This window comes from Canis lupus, chromosome 2, assembly GCF_011100685.1.
Source record: "Canis lupus familiaris isolate Mischka breed German Shepherd chromosome 2, alternate assembly UU_Cfam_GSD_1.0, whole genome shotgun sequence".
Taxonomy (NCBI): domain Eukaryota; kingdom Metazoa; phylum Chordata; class Mammalia; order Carnivora; family Canidae; genus Canis; species Canis lupus.
The window spans coordinates 38,705,839-38,725,562 of NC_049223.1; the positions used below are offsets into that span (position 1 = coordinate 38,705,839).

Sequence of the window (19,724 nt, forward strand, 5' to 3'; positions counted from 1 at the left end):
AACCTTGGATGTAAATCCAGACATGTATTAGGCTGGTGATGATAAATGAACAAAAGGAGAAGAGCATCAATCCAGTCAGCAGATAGAAACTGAAGGAAAAATGCCATTTGACATGCGTGGATGTGGCATTCTCCTCTCCTCCTCTACCATTCCGTTGTACCCCTCCCTGCACTCTGCAGGCAGCAAGATCCAAAATAAAACTCCAGGTTCTGCACAAAAGATGTTAAGCCACTAGAGAATGGGAAGAGATGAATGGTGACCTGCCAACCACGAGTAATTGAAAGGTGGGTTTAATGTGGTATCAATCCACCTGCCCCCAATAAAAGAGTCAAGTTGAAGTTTAAGTCCAGAAAAGGTGAATTCTCCATGGTATTTTATTTTCTGAGCAAGTCTAATTACAGTAGCTCAGTACACTCCCAAATTTTAGAGATGATATACTGCAGTGACTAAGATCTCCCTTCTTGGACTCAGCCAAACATTGAATCTCAACTTTGCCATTTACAAGCAGGGTGATCTTGGGCGAGTTTCTTAATAATTCTAAGTCTCGTTTTTTTTTTTTCCTCCCTCAGTTTTGATGACGTCCTCTGTACATCTGTGGGCTGCACGTGAAACTGTACCAAGTCAACATGTGGACTTACTAATTCACAAGGCTACGAAGTCCCGTGATAGATGGTAGCTTCAGGCCTGGCTGCCTTCGAAGCCCACACAGTAGCTTCAGGACCTGAGTTCTGCCATGATAGTGTTCAGCCCAACCCCCAAGAATGGGCAAGATGATGGAGCACACCCACATCTCCAAAACTCCCACCGCAGCAGGCCCCGTGGTCCTATGCTTTCCTCTGATTGGTTCAGGCTGTCCAGAGCCGGTCCAATCATGGCACACGGCTGCAAGCTGGTGCACTGATTGACTTGCTCTTACATCACATGATCACCCCAGAGGTGGCAGGTGGTGCCACCAGGGACCAGGGTCCCAGAGTGAGGGATAGGTCAATGCATACTAGAAGTCAGCGCTGTTGCAGTAAGGCAAGCAATGCATAGACAATCCAACTCTTTCTTTTCCCTTTTTTTTTTCCCCCCTTTCCACTCAGTTCTTTTGTTTGCATGCATGTGTAGTCCCTGGCTTCAAGGGATTACTGAACTCCAGGTCAGTTTTTCATAAAATATGGCTAGTGGACAACTTAAATAAGAATTTTCCATAGTGCTGTTAAAATGGAGTCGAACCTGAAAATTATGCCCAGACGTCTGCATTTTTAATGAGTTCCCTCTGCAATTTTTAAAATTACTAAAAGTTTGAGAATCATTGAAATAGATAACGAAGATAATTTCTCCCATAATAAAGCATTGATTTAGTATACTACATTTCACTGTCACTTCATTATGCCTGTCTGTAAAATAGAGACAATAATATATGACCTCAGCTACCTCAAAGAGCTCTTTGAGGACCAATAATTTCATTTAGTGTTGAATTTTTTTCGGCTCCTTAGAAATAGTGGTAAAATGAATTTTATTAATTTGGCATGCTAATGATAATAGGGTGATCTCTTAAATATACAAGTAATACATGTCATATTTTTAAGATTATGGTATTGAGTTGATAAAACCTCTCTGTGTCTGAGTTGACTCATCTATAGAGAGGAAAAAATCTCTACCAGATTTTATTGAGAAGTAAAATAATTAATTCACATAAAATCCTTAGGATTTTGGCCCATAGTAATCGCTCAGTTGCTCAATTGATAGTTACTCCTACTAGGCTTTTACTGTGTATTTTCTCACTTAATCCTCATAAATCCTGGTAAGTATTTATTACTAAGCCTGTTTACAAATGAGAGACCCAGGGCTCAGAGAGGTTAATTCACTTGTTCAAGATCACAGAGCTCCTATGATAATTAAGTCAAAATAAAATTGAAATTCATAAGTGTTCAGGGGATGCCTTGTATAAACTATCCACTGATAATTCATTATTTCTGAGTGAATTATATGTATTATAATTTAATTATGTGAAAGGGCCAATTAATAAAGTGGTTAGTGGTTAGCATAATGATGCTACTATTACTGTCCATCCTGCCAGACTAAGAAAACAATACTGAAACTTCTGATACATAATTTTGACAGGATATCAATGAGAATTATTTTGCTGAAGACTTAGCTCTCTAGTTAGGGAGTGAAAGTTACCTAAATTGTTCTTCAGGACTAATTTATACAAAGGAAAATTAAGCTCAATATGTTGTTTATTTTTTGCCAGGGAGTTTGTTTATTCTCAGTTTTATTTTTCATCAAGATTTATTTGTAGGCTGTTTCCATTTTTTATCAAACCAAAATTACTGGCACGACTATATTTTAAAATATAAGAAATGTGAGCACTTGATAAGCTTGAGAGAGCATCTATTCTTAATAATAGGGTTTTTTTTTTGTCTGCCTGCCACTCTCCATCTTGACTCTGTGTGCTCAAATAATCAAGGATTCCATCTTAATATAACTTCTCACCTTTATCCATGCTGGTCTCCTCATAGTCCTCTACACAAGTTCACTTCACCTATAAACTTGCTCATGCTGTTCCTCCTCCTGCACTCATAGCTCAACCCTTCCTTCCTGGCTCCCCTCAGGTCTGACCTTCTGTAGGATGCTTTCCTTAACTGCTCCACCCTAAAGTGATCATTCTTCTATTAGCTTTCACTTTCACTTCTTTATAGCTTATGGTTCTCCTGAGAAATTGCTTGGAATTTAGCTGGAAGACACTGTGCATTGGGTGAATAAACAGGCTGTTTCCTTTGAATTACATGCTAGGAATCTCAGAACAACTCTCAGGGCTGCCCAGAGCAAGGGTAAAGCCTTCACAGGAAGCATTTTTGTCTGAGCCTCGTCTCTGGCTGTTTCACATCTACATGTTTTCCCTTCACACACACACACACACACACACACACACACACAAACTCACACACATGTCCCTTTCTTAATCACACTGTTCTAATCTATGTTTCATTTTTGTATTCTTGTAATTTAATAGGTCTCCTTAGGTATTTTTTTCTAAAGTGGGTGCAAATTGAAATACAAATGAACAGCTACAAGATAGATGTCATAAGTTTTTGCGTTGCAAGTGACAAAATGTAACCCACCTTAAGCCGGCTTAACTGACATAAAATTGGTTGGTTCATCTAGAAAAAAAATCTGGGGGCTTTCATTGAAACTTGATCTAGAATCTCAGATTTTATCACCCAAAGCTTAGCTACTTGGTAAATCATTGTTCTCTGCCTCCTGTAACATGGGCTTTCTTCTCAGACCTCACCATAATGGCGTCTGGAGGTTCTAAACTCTCTCCTCAGGGAACCATACATCCCAAGCATACAAACCACTAAATTCATAGGAAGGAGGAAGGTTTCTTATGATTGTTTCTATAGGCTTTCCACTTAAGAAATAAATGTGTCTTATTTCAACCTTATTTCATTGGTTCAAATTGGAACATACGTCTTTCTTTGAGCAAATCATTTACAGCCAGAAGTATAGGAAGCCTTGCAGTCATTGTTTTAAAGAGATCGTATTTAAAGTTGGGGAAAGGTGACTTTAAAAAGGAATTTGGGGTACTGTTAGGAAGTTGGAGTTAGAAGCCTGGGGGCAAAAAAAACTTGACTGATATTCTCTGCATAAGAACTTTTGGAGTTTTTTCCATAATTGTTTTAATCATGTGTAGGTGATAGTAGGTCCTCTGCAAGGTGATGGCAGGATTCTTAAGTATGGGGGTAGTCTTGGACTTTTCTCATAGGTTTCACAGTAGCCACACATGGCTAGTACCCAGCTGGCCTTTGGTGTAATTTATATGGTAGTTCACTTGTGCAGCGGGGCTTTACACTACATCTCATCACCACCAAAAGAGAGCTGGAAGAAAGGCCCTCAGGGATTAGTTTGTGCAGTGAAGGAACAGGCCCAATATGATGGTGACTACTCAAGGGACTTCAGTACTTGGCAGTTTGGGGCTGAGATTGGATAATTCATTAGAGCTAAGATGGAAGATAAGCAGTGTCCTTGTACTTTGTTATAATTGCACTAGGAATATTTTCTATTTTATATATATAAATAAATAACATTTTTCTTATATTTATATTTATATCTAGAACAAAGAAATCAGGGATAGGTTATAGAACAACTGAGATGAGAACTGAAATAGGACATCTTCCTGCTTTCCCAGCACAAATATCCTACAAAGCATGAGTAACAGGTTATGTTGCCAGATATAGCACTTACAAATATAGCACCCCCAGTTGCATTTGAATTTCAGATAAACCACAAATTAATGTTTTTAATACAAGTGTGGTCCATGCAATATTTATAGCAGTGATACTAGCAATATGAAATCAGGCAGTTTAGTCAAGACTGTCACGGAGTTTTGATATATCTAACTTGCATGATGCCTAGCAGCTTTCATAATACTTCAGTGTTTGTGGGAATCAAATGTGGGATGGATTCCTGCTTCCATTGTTTACAGGCTATGTTATCTTTTGTAAATTTCTTCAGTTCTTTGAGCTATAGCTTTATTATCCCCAAAATAGAGGGGGAAAAATGCTCCTACCTTGCAGAGTGATTGTGAGGATTAAGTGCCATGCAATATATAAAAGTTTAATTGACGGCCTGGCATATAGTCAGCTCACAGGAAGTAATAGGCATAAAGTATGAAGGTGTGTATTTGCAGTTGCTCATACAAACCTTTTAAATTCTGTATAGTAATTCGTTTCTCCTCCTGTACAATGTGGGAACAAAAAGATATCGATGGTTAATGAGGAAACCTTTGACTAGTGCTGGTTAGGCATCCTACAAGTATTTAGTTAGGCTCGCTTAGAACACAGCAAGCATGACGGGATGCTGGTAATAGGGGTAAAAGTGCACTCTGCTCATGAAGCTTTGGTTCATGGAGGATGTGTAATGGTGGAGAGACTATATAAAAAGACAGGCCATGCCTGTGGAATTTAAAGATTTCAGGCAGAGGATGAGTTCACATAAACCTTCACAGATGATCTGTCTCCAAATAAAATGATATCTTTTGAGAGAGTATTTTCTCTTCAGTGGCTTTCACCACACATGGCATATATAGGTATTCGATAAATGTTTGCTCAAACAGAAGTAGTATTAGATAAGAATGGTTTTCCACCCCTTGGTAGGAAGGGGAAAGATTGTGTAGCTTCCAAAGCAAGTAGAAATCTATAGAATTGGCATCTATTTCCTATCAAAAGGCTGACCATGTAATTTTTCATCCAAACTAGGACCCTTTAGAAGAGCAAAAAAGAATGCTAATAATAATTGGACAGAAATAGTTGGTGTTGTAGTGGAGCTTTCACAGGCAAAGAAGGATATCTGTTCACCCTACTACAAACATTATCTGGTAGCCAGTGGCTAAAAAATGTGGAGTTCCAGGTAAAAATTTGTATTCTCTCTTCAGACAAATACATAATTCTGATTTGAACAGAAAATGTGGTTTCCCAGGCATATTTTTCACCATGGTCTAAGCCATGTCCACCATGCGTAGAATTAATATTTAATTGCCTATTTTTTTTTTCTGGTTGACAGTCACTGAAACATCTTCAGATAATGCACTGGGACTACAACATATAATCTTAAGCCATCATTTCTGGAAACAGCCTAGAGGTCATATGGTTTCATTGTTCCTAAGAGTATAGTAGGCAAGAGGGAAGCAGCTGGGATAGAATGGAAGATCACTTGACTTTATCAAAAAATGTTTTTCAATATTTGTCAATTATACCTTTAAAAAACTCGGGGGAAAAAGACCACATATAAATCCTAATTCTCTGATACAGGTGCCAAACTATGGCCTGAGAGACAAATGCAGCCCAACACCTATAATTGTAAATAAAATCTTATTGGAACACATTAATTCATCTATGGATTATAGATGGTTGCTTTCTAATTACAACGGTAGAATTGAGTAGTTGAGAGATAATGTATTTACTACAAAGCCTAAAATATTTACTATCTGACCTTTTACACTAAAAATATGTAACCCCCTGCCATAATCTAATTAAAGTGGTATGTTTTCTCTAGCTTGTTGTTCTCTAATTCCTCCCTCTCCTCTAGTCATAGAATAGCCACTAGTCATAGAATGCCATGCACCAAATAGAAGCCTAAGAGCCCTGCTTGTGTGGGTTTGCTAAATTGCTCCAAATCCCTGAAAGGGTAGAGGTATGCATGGTGGTTACAGTGTAGACTCTAGAAGCTGACTGTGTGCTTTGCATCCCAATTCTATCAACAGCCAGTTCCAAGAACCTTATCTAGTTATTTAATCTGTCCACATCTTCATTGATTTTCATCTTCAACATCTAATAAGTATATTCTCTAATTAGTCTATACTTCACAGCTGAGAAAATTGACTCCCTGAGATTAAGTTTCAGAGCTCACGCTGGACCTCAAAGCAGTCTGTCTTCAGAGCATAAGCTCTTAAACAATGTTATATGTCAATGTAGAGCTAAAATAATATACTAGACATTAAACGCCACTTCAAAGTATAACAAACACAGTGCTGATATGAGTAGCACACTGTGGTTATTCCTTCATAATTATTATTATTCTACACTCTACAATTAGGGAAGTCCCACATCTTGGGATTGATTCCAAACCAAATTAACTCATGATCTTGGGTCATTGTTCACTGTTGCTCAATATAAAGTATTGATGACAATAATGATAATTAGAGCGACTTGCTTTTAGATCATATTCTTTCCTGTCGACCTAATTTGGTTATGTAATTTTCAAGTTGGTTTGCTATCTGCATCTCTGTTGCACTGCCATGAGCCTGTTCCTTGCCTGACTTGGATTTATTTCACTAGTATAAAAAATAATCTTACTTGTATTGCTTTAAATTAGCTTTGCACAGTGTTTGGATAACACTAATTGGAACAATTATTTATAATAAGGGTGGTTGTGGAGAAGCCACTGAATTTGTTTACCTGTTGGAGAATAATTATGTCATTTACATTCCCTTAGACCACAATTTGAGAATAATATGTGTCTTGGTTTTAATGATACCCTCTTTTTACTAAATAGATCTTGGTATTTGGGGCAGGGAATTGTAGTTTACACTGGAACTAAATCATTAGACACTTTGATCAATCACTTTCCCCCTGGGTGACTAAGAGTAGCTTTCTTTAATTGCAATATGCTAGCACACCTGAGGTGGAGGCTGCATGTTGCTTGCCTTCTGCCAGCAGTCATCACTGAAATTAAAAATGGAAATAAAAAAAAAATGGAAAAGGACCATACCTTGCCTAATCGTTTCATCCATTCTCTTGTTAAGATGTTTCTGGAGGCCAGTCTTCTGTTTCTTCCAGAATAAAGGAAACTACCAATTCAGTGGGAAAATAAACCTGTTGAACATATGAAAACGTGGAGCAAGTTGAGTAAATTCTATAGTTTTCAAGTTATCATTTTGGGTCATGTAACTATAACTCAAGATTGAATCACTGTTATGAAAATACTTTTTTAAATAGAAAAGCATGTACACTATTACTAAAAATCAGTTTTTCAGCTGGACTTCAAACTTGCATGTCTTAGATTTAGTAAAATATACACGAGTGTGCAAATATATGCTTCTCTGTTCTTGCATATCTGTCTCTTCTTTGAAGCCTCAGCCTCTCTGAAATTTTACTTCTTTGTCCTTAATTCAGTAACATAGCTCTGCTTAGAATTCCTCTCCCTACACAAGGATCAGGAAAATGTTTCTAAGAAGTTATCTAGGGTACTCAGAGGGCTCATTTTATGTATTTACCTTATTTTAAGGAATTCCTGATAAGCAATATTTTAGAACAGTCATTTCATATATGTTGTCTACTTTTTCTAGAACAGTCATTTCATATATGTTGTCTACTCTTTCTAGTTGTGATAGTGGAAAGATTTAAAAATAAAACAAAGTTCAATATCCCTCATAAATATACATGCAGAAATAGTTAAAATATTAGCAAATCAAATTCATCACTCTGTGCAAAAAATATTACATCATGGCCAAGAAAAATTGTCCCAAGAATGCAAGGCTGGTTTAATATACAAAAGTCACTCAGTGTAATTGACCATATTAGAGGGATAACAGAAACTTTTGATAAGATTTAAAGCTCTTTTATTATGAAAAAAGTTCTCAGCTAATCAGGAACTTAAAGGACTTCTACAATCTGATAAAGGATAACTCAAAAAAAGTTTAATACTATACTTAATGGTGAAAGCACGGAAGGCTACCAATACTCTTTACTTCTATCCAAACTTTATTGGGTGTCCCAAACAAAACAGTAAGGCAAGAAAATTATATATGTATATGTATAATCTATAATAGCTATATAAGTATTAATATACATTAATTAAAATATATATAATTAGATAGATAGATAGATAGATAGATAGATAGATAGATAGATAGAGGGATTGTGATCTTGGCTGAGTGTAGACTTAGTGATACATGATTAATGCACTTAGAGACAGTAAAGTGAAGAGAAAAATGCAGAGAGAAACAAAATGAGAGAGCATTTTAAAGAATCCCTGTAGTTGTAGGATATGAGCAGACTATAAAACTAGGGTGACCCTTGCCTCTTCTTCTTGTTTCAAACATATAACTAATTATAGCACTGTCCTGGCAATACCAATTTTTTAAACAAACTAATTTGATTACTTTTCTCTATCCCCATTGCAATCTCCCCATTTGGAATTTCCATTATCTTTGCCTTGATAATTGTAACAACAGGCTTTAGTATGATGCCATTTCTCTTTAAGTAAATCCAAACACCTCTGTAACTTTTAGAGCTCTTTAGAACTTGATCTTAGTATATGTGCTGCTGAAGCGAGCACTGGAACTTGATCTTATTCCTACGCTCATCCCATATCTCTTGCCCCTTTGATGCTAACACATTATTCTCTACTCATTCTTAGTTCCTTCATAATGCTCAGCACTCTAAAGCGTGCTTCCCTTCAAATCCCATCAACCAGTTTACCTTCCAATTTTATCCTGATCAGTGTGGTATCAACTTAATGTCACTTCCTCAGAGACACCATCTCTAATCTCTCAAGTATGGGACGGGCTTTCCTATCCTGTGTTCTCATAACATTCTGTAGACTTCCCTTCTTCATCAAAGGTATTTTTCACACCATGATTTGTTGTTTCATTGCTATTTTCTGCACTCACTTCCTATGAAAACAGTCATTCTCTTTCTTCTTCAGCACAGTACTTGGCACAGAGAATATACTAATTAAATGTTAAATGTTGAGCAGATGAGCAGGAAGAGAAATTAGTGAAGGAGTGTTTGGGAAAATGGACCTTAAATCAGTAAAGTAAAAGAAATGGCCCTTTAGAAAATTTGTATTTGTGATGTTCATTAAAAATATATAAATTGTTTTTCCATGCTTTTTTTTCTTTTTAAAAAAGATTTTATTGATTGATGATTGATTGATTGATTGGTTGATTTGAAAGAGAATGGGAGAGTGTGCAAGAGGGAGAGGGAGAAGCAGACTTCCTGCTGAGTGGGTAGCCTGAATTGGGGCTCAGTCCTAAGACCCTGGGATCATGACCTGAGCTGAAAGCAAACACTTAGCCAACTGACCCACTCAGGCACTCCTCCATGCTGCTTTTTTGAGTTGCAGAATGTTTTCATCCTATGAAGTGGTTAGTGTTTACTATCTCCAATGTACAAATTCTAGAAATAGTTTCTTTTTTTTTCACTTTGTAAGATGTTATTTTATTTTGCTTACACAAATATACTAGAAAATAGTTTCTGAAAGTGTAGTATATAAACTTTTTGAATTAGGAAAAAATATTTGAGATACAGTGTTGCCTATTTATGATTTTTAAAAAAATTTTTATTGGAGTTAAGTTTGCCAACATATAGCATAACACCCAGTGCTCATCCCGGCAAGTGCCCCCCAGAGCGCATCACCCAGTCACCCCAACCCCCCGCCCACCTCCACTTCCACTACCCCCTTGTTCATTTCCCAGAGTTAGGTGTCTCCAATGTTTGTCACCGTCACTGATATTTTCACTCCTTTCCCTTTATTCCCTTTCACTATTTTGTATATTCCCCAAATGAATGAGACCATATAATGTTTGTCCTTTTCCGATTGACTTATTTCACTCAGCATAATACCCTCCAGGTCCATCCACGTCGAAGCAAATGGTGGGTATTTGTTGTTTCTAATGGCTGAGGAATATTCCATTGTATACATAGACCACATCTTTATCCATTCATCTTTCGATGGACACCGAGGCTCCTTCCACAGTTTGGCTATTGTGGACATTGCTGCTATAAACATTGGGGTGCAGGTGTCCCGGCGTTTCATTGCATCTGGATCTTTGGGGTAAATCCTGCTGGGTCGTAGAGCAGATCTATTTTTAAGTCTTTGAGGAACCTCCACACAGTTTTCAGAGTGTCTGTATCAGTTCACATTCCCACCAATAGTAGAACAGGGTTCCCCTTTCTCCACATCCTCTCCAACATTTGTTGTTTCCTGTTTTGTTAATTTTCACCATTCTCACTGGTGTGAGGTGGTATCTCATTGTGGTTTTGATTTGTATTTCCCTGATGGCAAGTGATGCAGAGCATTTTCTCATGTGCTTGTTGGTCATGCATATATCTTCCTCTGTGAGATTTCTGTTCATGTCTTTTGCCCATTTCATGATTGGATTGTTTGTTTCTTTGCTGTTGGGTTTAATAAGTTTTTATAGATCCTGGGTACTAGCCCTTTATCTGATAGGTCATTTGCAAATATCTTCTCCCATTCTGTAGGTTGTCTTTTATTTTGGGGATGTCTCTTTTGATGTACAGAAGCTTTTTATCTTGATGAAGTCCCAATAATTCATTTTTGTTTTTGTTTCTGTTGCCTTCATGGATGTATCTTGTAAGAAGCTGCTGTGGCCAAGTTCAAAAAGGGTGTTGGCTGTGTTCTCCTCTAGGATTTTGATGGAATCTTGTCTCCCATTTAGATCTTTCATCCATTTTGAGTTTATCTTTGTGTATGGTGTAAGAAAATGGTCCAGTTTCATTCTTCTGCACTTGGCTGTCCAATTTTCCCAGCACCATTTATTGAAGAGACTGTCTTTTCTCCAGTGGATAGTCTTTCCTGCTTTGTCGAATATTAGTTGACCATAAAGTTGAGGGTCAACTTCTGGATTCTCTATTCTGTTCCACTGATCTATGTGTCTATTTTTGTGTCAGTACCACACTGTCTTGATGACCACAGCTTTGTAGTACAACGTGAAATCTGGCATTGTGATGCCTCCAGCTCTGGTTTACTTTTTCAATATTCCCCTGGGTATTCAGGGTCTTTTCTGATTCCATACAAATCTTAAGATGATTTATTACAACTCTCTGAAGAGAGTCCATGGTATTCTGATAGGGATTGCATTAAATGTGTACATTTCCCTGGGCAGCATTGACATTTTCACAATATTAATTCTTCCAATCCATGAGCATGTAATATTTTTCCATCTCTTTGTGTCTTCCTCAATTTCTTTCAGAAGTGTTCTGTAATTTTTAGGGTATAGATCCTTTCCCTCTTTGGTTAGGTGTATTTCTAGGTCTCTTAGGCTTTTGGGTGTAATTGTAAATGGGATTGACTCCTTAATTTCTCTTTCTTCAGTCTCAGTGTATAGAAATGCCTGCTGATTTCTGGGCATTGATTTTGTATCCTGCCACACTGCCGAGTTGCTGTATGAGTTCTAGCAATCTTGGGGTGGAGTCTTTTGGGTTTTCTATGTACAGTATCATGTCATCAGCGAAGAGGGAGAATTTGACTTCTTTTTTGCCAATTTGAATGCCTTTTATTTCTTTTTGTTGTCTGATTGCTGAGGCTAGGACTTCCAGTACTATGTTGAATAGCAGTGGTGAGAATGGACATCCCTGTCTTGTTCCTGATCTTAGGGGAAAGACTCCCCATGTTTCCCCATTGAGAATGATATTGCTGTGGGCTTTTGTAGATGGCTTTTAAGATGCTGAGGAATATTCCCTCTATTGGTACACTCTGAAGAGTTTTGATCAGGAATGGATGCTGTATTTTGTCAAATGCTTCCTCTGCATCTATTGAGAGGATCATATGGTTCTTGTTTTTTCTCTTGCTGATATGATGAATCACATTGATTGCTTTACGAGTGTTGAACCAGCCTTGCATCCCAGGGATAAATCCCACTTGGTCATGGTGAATAATCTTCTTAATGTATTGTTGGATCCTATTGGCTAGTATCTTGCTGAGAATTTTTGCATCTGTGTTCATCAGGGATATTGGTCTATAATTCTCCTTTTTGGTGGGGTCTTTGTCTGGTTTTGGAATTAAGGTGATGCTGGCCTCATAGAATGAGTTTGGAAGTACTCCATCTCTTTCTATCTTTCTGAACAGCTTTAGTAGAATAGGTATAGTTTCTTCTTTAAACGTTTGATAGCATTCCCCTGGGAAGCCATCTGACCCTGGACTTTTGTGTCTTGGGAGGTTTTTGATGACTGCTTCAATTTCCTCCCTGGTTATGGGCCTGTTCAGGTTTTCTATTTCTTCCTGTTCCAGTTTGGTAGTTTGTGGTTTTCCAGTAAATGCGTCCATTTCTTCTCGATTGCCTAATTTATTGACATATAGCTGCTCATAATAAGTTTTTAAAATCATTTGTATTTCCTTGGTATTGGTGGTGATCTCTCCTTTCTCATTCATGATTTTATTAATTTGAGTCTTTTCTCTCTTCTTTTTAATAAGGCTGGCTAATGGTTTATCTATCTTATTAATTCTTTCAAAGAACCAACTCCTGGTTTTGTTGATCTGTTCCACAGTTCTTCTGGTCTCTATTTCATTGAGTTCTCCTTGAATCTTTGTTAATTCTCTTTTTCTGCTGGATGTAGGTTCTATTTGCTGTATTTTCTCTAGCTCATTTAGGTGCAAGGTTAGCTTTTGTATTTGAGTTCTTTCCAGTTTTTGAATGGATGCTTGTATTACAATGTATTTCCCTCTTAGGACAGCTTTTGCTGTATCCCAAAGATTTTGAACGGTTGTATCTTCATTCTCATTAATTTCCACGAATCTTTTTAATTCTTCTCTAATTTCCTGGTTGACCCTTTCATCTTTTAGCAGGATGGTCCTTAACCTCCATGTGTTTGAGGTCCTTCCAAACTTCTTCTTGTGATTTAGTTCTAGTTTCAAAGCATTATGGTCTGAAAATATGCAGGGGACGATCCGAATCTTCTGGTATCAGTTAAGACCTATTTGTGACCCAGTATGTGGTCTACTCTGGAGAAAGTTCCCTATGCACTTGAGAAAAATGTGTATTCAGTTGCATTTGGATGTAAAGTTCTGTAAATATCTGTGAAATCCATCTGGTCCAGTGTATCATTTAAAACTCTTGTTTCTTTGTAGATGTGCTTAGAAGATCTGTCGATTGTAGAAAGCACTGTGTTCAAGTCACCAAGTATAAGTGTATTATTATCTAAGTATGTCTGTACTTTGGTTATTAATTGATTGATATACTTGGCAGCTCCCACATTAGGGGCATAAATGTTTATGATTCTTAGTTCCTCTTGTTGGATAGATCCTTTAAATATGATATAGTGTCCCTCTTCATCTCTTACTACAGTCTTTGTATAAACTTTAATTTATCTGATATGAGGATTGCTACCTCTGCTTTCTTATGAGGACCATTTGAATGATAAATGGTTCTCCAACCTTTTATTTTCAGGCTGTAGGTGTCCTTATGTCTAAAATGAGTCTCTTGTAGACAGCAAATAGATGGGTCTTGCTTTTTTATCCAGTCTGAAACCCTGGGCCTTTTGATGGGGTCATTAAGCCCATTCACGTTCAGAGTTACTATTGAAAGATATGAATTTAGTGTCATCATAAAACCTTATTCAGCCCCTGTTTTTGTGAATTATTTCTTTGGGCTTCCTCTTTCTTTCATAGAGTCCCCCTGAATATTTCTTGCCGAGCTGGTTTGGTGGTCACATGTTCTTTCAGTTTCTGCCTCTCTTGGAAGCTCTTTATCTCTCCTATTCTGAATGAGAGCCTGGCTGAATAGAGTATTCTTGGCTGCAGGTTCTTCTCATTTAGGACCCTGAGTATATCCTGCCAGCCTTTCCTGGCCTGCTAGGTCTCTGTGGAGAGGTCTGCTATTAATCTAATATTTTCCCCCATTTAAGTTAGGGATCTCTTGTCTCTTGCTGCTTTAAGGATTTTTCTCTTTCTCTTTGGAATTTGCAAGTTTCACTATTAAATGTCGAGTTGTTGAATGGTTTCTATTGATTTGCCCCCCAGGGGGTAGGGACCTCTCTATCTCCTGGATCTGAATGCCTGTTTCCCTCCCCAGATTAGGGAAGTTCTCAGCTATGATTTGTTCAAATATGCTTTCTGGCCTTCTATCCCTCTCAGTGCCCTCTGGAACCCCAATTATACGTAGATTTTTCTTTCTGAGGCTGTCATTTATTTTCCTTAACTTTTCCTCATGGTCTTTTAATTGCTTTTCTCTTTTTTATTCAGTTTCCTTCCTTGCCATCAACTTGTCTTCTATGACACTCACTCTTTCTTCTACCTCATTGACCCTAGTTGTTAGGACCTCCAGTTTGGATTGCATCTCATTTAGTTGATTTTTAATTTCGGCCTGATTAGATCTAAATTCTGCAGTCATGAAGTCTCTGAATCCTTTATGCTTTTTTCCAGAGCCACCACTAGCTTTATAATTGTGCTTCTGAATTGGCTTTCTGACATCAAATTGTAATCCAATTTCTGTAACTCTGTGACAGAGAGTACTGTTCCTGATTCTTTCTTTTGTGGTGGGTTTTTCATTTTTTTTTAATAATAATTTTTTTTATTGGTGTTCAATTTGCCAACATACAGATTATCACCCAGTGCTCATCCAGTCAAGTGCCCCCCTCAGTGCCCGCCGCCCAGTCACCCCCACCCCCCGCCCTCCTCCCCACTCCTAGTTCATTTCCCAGAGTTAGGAGTCTTTCCTTCTAGTCATTTTCCTCAGTGCAGAGTGGCCCAAAACAAGTTGTACTTGATAGAAGTGCAAATTCTTCTCCCTGTAGTATTCCAGCTGTCCTCTCTTTAAATCTCAGGCTGAATTCATAGGTTTTCAGGATGATTTGAAAATTATCTAGGTAAGTTTGTGGGCACAGGTGACTTGGGGACCCTACTCTTCACCATCTTGCCCCACCTCCTAGAAATAGTTTTTTATAAACTATGGCAAGATGTGGCAAACCTTAGATTAGAAACTTTTGATTCTAAATTCATGTGTTATAGTTAGCATAAGTAACACTAGCTGCTGTAACAACTCAAAAGTATAATGCTTAACACAATGAAGTTTCTTTCTTATTAATTTTAAAGAGCCAGGTGGAGGTGGAGGCTCAGGAGTGTTCTGCAGTATACATTCTTCAGGGACCTAGACTCTCTTCATGCTGTGCCTCTTCTATTTTCAGGAAATGGCTTCAATAATTCAATAATACATAAGTATCATCCATTTGACAGGGTGAGAAAAAAGTAAGAGAGAAGAACAGAGGAAAAGTAAATTGATTGTAGTGCTTAAACCATTGAGAAAAGAAGAGGGTGTACTTGGGAAGAGAAGATGGGTTTTAGGAGTATCTAGTCAATCACTGCCAAAACATATACATTAGATAATTCATTTATATTTTTGCAGTGAGTATCACTTACTACAATTGGGGATTGTTTTAAAATATAGAGAAACATTGGTGAATAAAACATAACTCGAACTCCATGAGGCTTGTATCCTAATGAGGGGGAACAGATTAAAAAAAAGACAAAAATATTTTTTGTAGAGAAAAGAAAAGCAGTATACAAGTATATATAAAATAGCCAAAGAATTGGCAGCCCATGTAGCTCAGCAGTTTAGAGCTGCCTTCAGCCCAGGGCGTGATCCTGGAGAATCAACTCCCACATTGGGCTCCCTGCATGGAGCCTGCTTCTCCCTCTACCTGTCACTGCCTCTCTCTCTCTGTGTGTCTCTAATGAATAAATAAATAAAATCTTTTTAAAAAATAAATAAAATAGCCAAAGAAAATATTTCTTATCAGCTGATATTTGCAGACAGAGCTGAAGGAAGTAAAGAAACAATGCATGTGGATATAGGAAGGTAAGAATTTTGGCAGAGAACAGGGATTGCAAATGCCTCATGGTGCTGGATGTGTTGAAAGATCGGTAAGATGACTATTCTGGCTAGAGCAGTGTGAGAGGGAGAGGGTGATAGAAGATAAAGTCAGCAAAGCCCTGGGTTAGCAGTTCAGGTAGGCTCTGTAGACCATCATGGGAATGGGCCTGGCAAGATAATGGAAGAGTAAAATGATAAGACATATTTTCAAAGTGTCCTTAGAGGAAAATAGTTAGGCAGCTATAGAACAGCCTAGTTGTTCTTTGAACTATAGTGCATTGTAATCTCTCACGTATTTTACTTTTTAAAAAATATTGAGGTATAATGTACATAGAGAAATACTCATTGTTTTTGGAGTAGAGTTCTGTGAGTTTTGATAAGCACATTCAGTCATGTAACCACCACTACAATCATTACCCCCTCATAATTCCCTTGTAGGTAACTCCTCCATCTCCAGGGCCTAGCAACCATGGATTTATTTTGTTTCCCTATAATGATGTCTTTTCCAGAAGATCCTCTCAGTGGAATCAGAGTATGTAATCTTTTGAGTTTGACTTCTTTACTTAGCATTATATGTTTATGATTCATCTGTGGTATTGTGTATTTCAATATTTTTTTCCTTTTCATTATACAGTAGTATGCTAGTAAATGGAGGTACCACAATTTATTTTTCCATTCACCAATTTTTTTTCAGTGTTCAGCAATTATAAGTAAATCTTCAAAAAATAGTGATTCTTTTTGTGTGTTAATGCAAGTTTTCATTTGCCTTGAGTAAACATCAAAATTGGGATATTTTACTTTTAAGGATCCAATATAACTAGACATTAAACTACACAGGAAAGTCATTCATTCATTAATTGAACACATATGAAGGCCATACCTGCACAATGTGAAAACCACCACAATGACAGCATCAGGCAAAGTCCCCTTCTCTGTATAATATGGAGACATGGATATGCCTACCATACTCCAGATATTGTTCTAGGCACTAGAAACATAACAAAGGACAAAACTGAATTATCTCTTTCTGTTATATAAGCAAAATAATAAGGAAAGAACAAGACCTGATAAGTACCAAAACATTTAGATTTAATTTAAATTGAATTTAAATTAGTATTGTGGAAGAGGGTAACTCAATCAGAGGAGATTTCTCTGAGAAACACACATTTAGGCTGTTGCTAGAAAGATAAGGAAGAGCCATCAATCCTAACTCTGGAACGAAGATATTTAGGGCAGTGATACACTTAGGACAAAGGCCTTAGTGTGGGAACTGTCAGTGAATATCGAATGAGTTAGAGTAATTGACAGGTATTGAGCAACTGTATGTCAGTCAAAAGGCTAAGTTAGTAACTTGTGTTCCAAGTCTTAGCATATTCTTCATTTGAATAGAATACCTGAATTGCCGGTAAAAATGTTAATCTGTGAAATATGGAGTAATGATTAGACTTTATAAGGAAGAGTGTCCAGGTATCCATAGCATGGTGATTACCACTGCTCTTCTATGCTAGAAATAAATTAAAGCTGAATGAGTAAGTAGGAGGAAGCTCACTACATGGCTGTCTGCACATACAGTGGGTATAATTTAACGTGATACCTCAGTGCCTTTCACAATGGCATCTCACTTACTCCTAAAAAAATAAAAAGGAATAGATAGCAAGCCAGAGGTCTCAAGCAGTATGTCAAGATACTTTATAGAGCAAAAGAAAAGCTATAAAACATAGCAAACCAACAACCAAAAACTCACTGACAGCTAAAAGAAATGGGCTGCTTCAAGCTGCATTTTCTCTGGTTCTGTGATTCAGTGTCCCTCTTTCTCAAATGTATATTTTTTTCTGAGATATTAAAGCCTCATGGAGAAGATGCATGGCATTTTCATTTCAGTACTACTTTGTACCAGCCTTCATGATCTTTCATTATGTCTATTTTTGTTTGTTTTATATAGACGTGGCAATTGTGGGTGTAATTTTGTAAGTATAGGTTAGAAAAGTCCGTATAGGATGAGAATTTACCTTGGATCAATCACATTATCTAAGTGCTTGGAAACATAAGTGACCACAACTCAAAACACTTATCTAAACATTGCCATATATTTTCTGCTGTCTTAACTACATTATGATCAGAACAAAAATTCTATTTGATACATAGTGATACTTCAGAGCTGGAACCAACCTGAAAACAGAGTAATTAAATACAGGTTTAGGACTTAGCCCAAAGAATATCTTCAAATTTATCGATGTTTGTGGATTTAGAGGTTAGGGTGCGTGCGTGTGTGTGTGTGTATGTGTGTGTATTATACACTGGGGATGGGAAGATTTATTGAAATTGAGAAGTGGGGCTTTAGACTGCCAACAGGGATTTATAATAGCATTTAATCTTCTTAGTTACTGAAAATGTGAATAGATGGTGTAGAATTGGATTAAAGGAGCTCTGGTCAAATGAATCTATGTGTATGTTTATGCTGGTTATCTATATAAACACCAGTGGAAAAATGGTAAAAGTTAAAAGAAAAATAAAGATAAAAGTCTACAAAGAAAAAGAGTGACATAGAAGAGCCAGATGAGACATGTCAATAGCATACCTAAGGACACAGATGAAAGAATGGCCACAGACTAGCGGAGCGAATGAAGCTGAAATCCACCTGCCCAGAGTGCAGCAGCCAATTCACAACAATTTGATGTTAGACCCAGAACCTCAGAAACATTCTAGATTTGGAGCTACTGTGTAATTCTAAAGGAAAGGAAGAGATAGAAAGCTGAATTTAGAGAATTATTTGAGAAACTGTGTGAGTGAATTACTGCCCTACTCCACCTTACCTCACCCCACCCCACCCCACACCACCCCACACTATCGCTTCTCCCTTGTCACACACTTACAGCCACTCTTTGCTCACCCTCAAAAGACAATGATTTCATTTGCTGGGTGAGTTGAACCAGACACCTCCAGATTGGTATCAGACCACATGACTGCAACTTTCTGTCACAGGTTTTTGTGTATATTTGTTTTCATGACTGCTGGCTATAATGCTACACAGATGAACCATACATATTTTTTCAGTATATGGTTATAAAAACAGTTACCTTAAGGTTTGAAATGCTAGTTTACAATTGAGAACCAGGGGCAAACTTTCTTTGAAGTAACTATTAGAGATTCTCTCCCATTTTGCAGCTTTCCTCACTGTAAGCACTTATCCCTTGAGGTGGTCATGAGTGTTAAATGAGAAAATGTGAACAACCTGGGTAAAGTCACAGCAAAATGCTATGTAACTGCTTGTGTCTATTGTTTCTTTTAAATCTTCTTCCTTCTCCCTTATAATGGACATCTTATTTAATGCTCACAATATCTAGTTCCCCACTTTTATAGTATTAGAAACTTAATTCTCTTATGGGTAACTCTCTAATTGGTAATACTTGTGTTTGACAAGAGTAGACTTCACTATGCGACCACCAAGGGGTAGAGATGAGACCTAAATCTAGCCACTCTGCTCCCACAGTAAATGGTTATTGACCTATACATGGCACAAGCCAAGCTGATCAGAGCCAATGCATACAGTTTACAAGAACTATTGAGAAGGAAAAGTCCCTTCCACTAGCACTGCTAGACAGTGAGAAGTGAGTCTGGAGTCATG

At 37.4% G+C, this 19,724-nt stretch overlaps 1 long non-coding RNA gene across 1 annotated transcript in view; it reads right to left on the bottom strand.

The window, feature by feature from the left end:
- LOC111094606 overlaps positions 1–18,757 on the bottom strand; it is a 43,458-nt gene extending 24,701 nt beyond the window's left edge. Inside the window, exons 1-3 of the long non-coding RNA XR_005354985.1 lie at positions 18,678–18,757; positions 16,980–17,087; positions 7,258–7,361 (exon numbers count right to left, since the gene is read on the bottom strand). This is a non-coding gene — a long non-coding RNA (uncharacterized LOC111094606). The remainder of the gene's footprint in view (positions 1–7,257; positions 7,362–16,979; positions 17,088–18,677) is intronic.
- Positions 18,758–19,724: the final 967 nt, after the last annotated feature.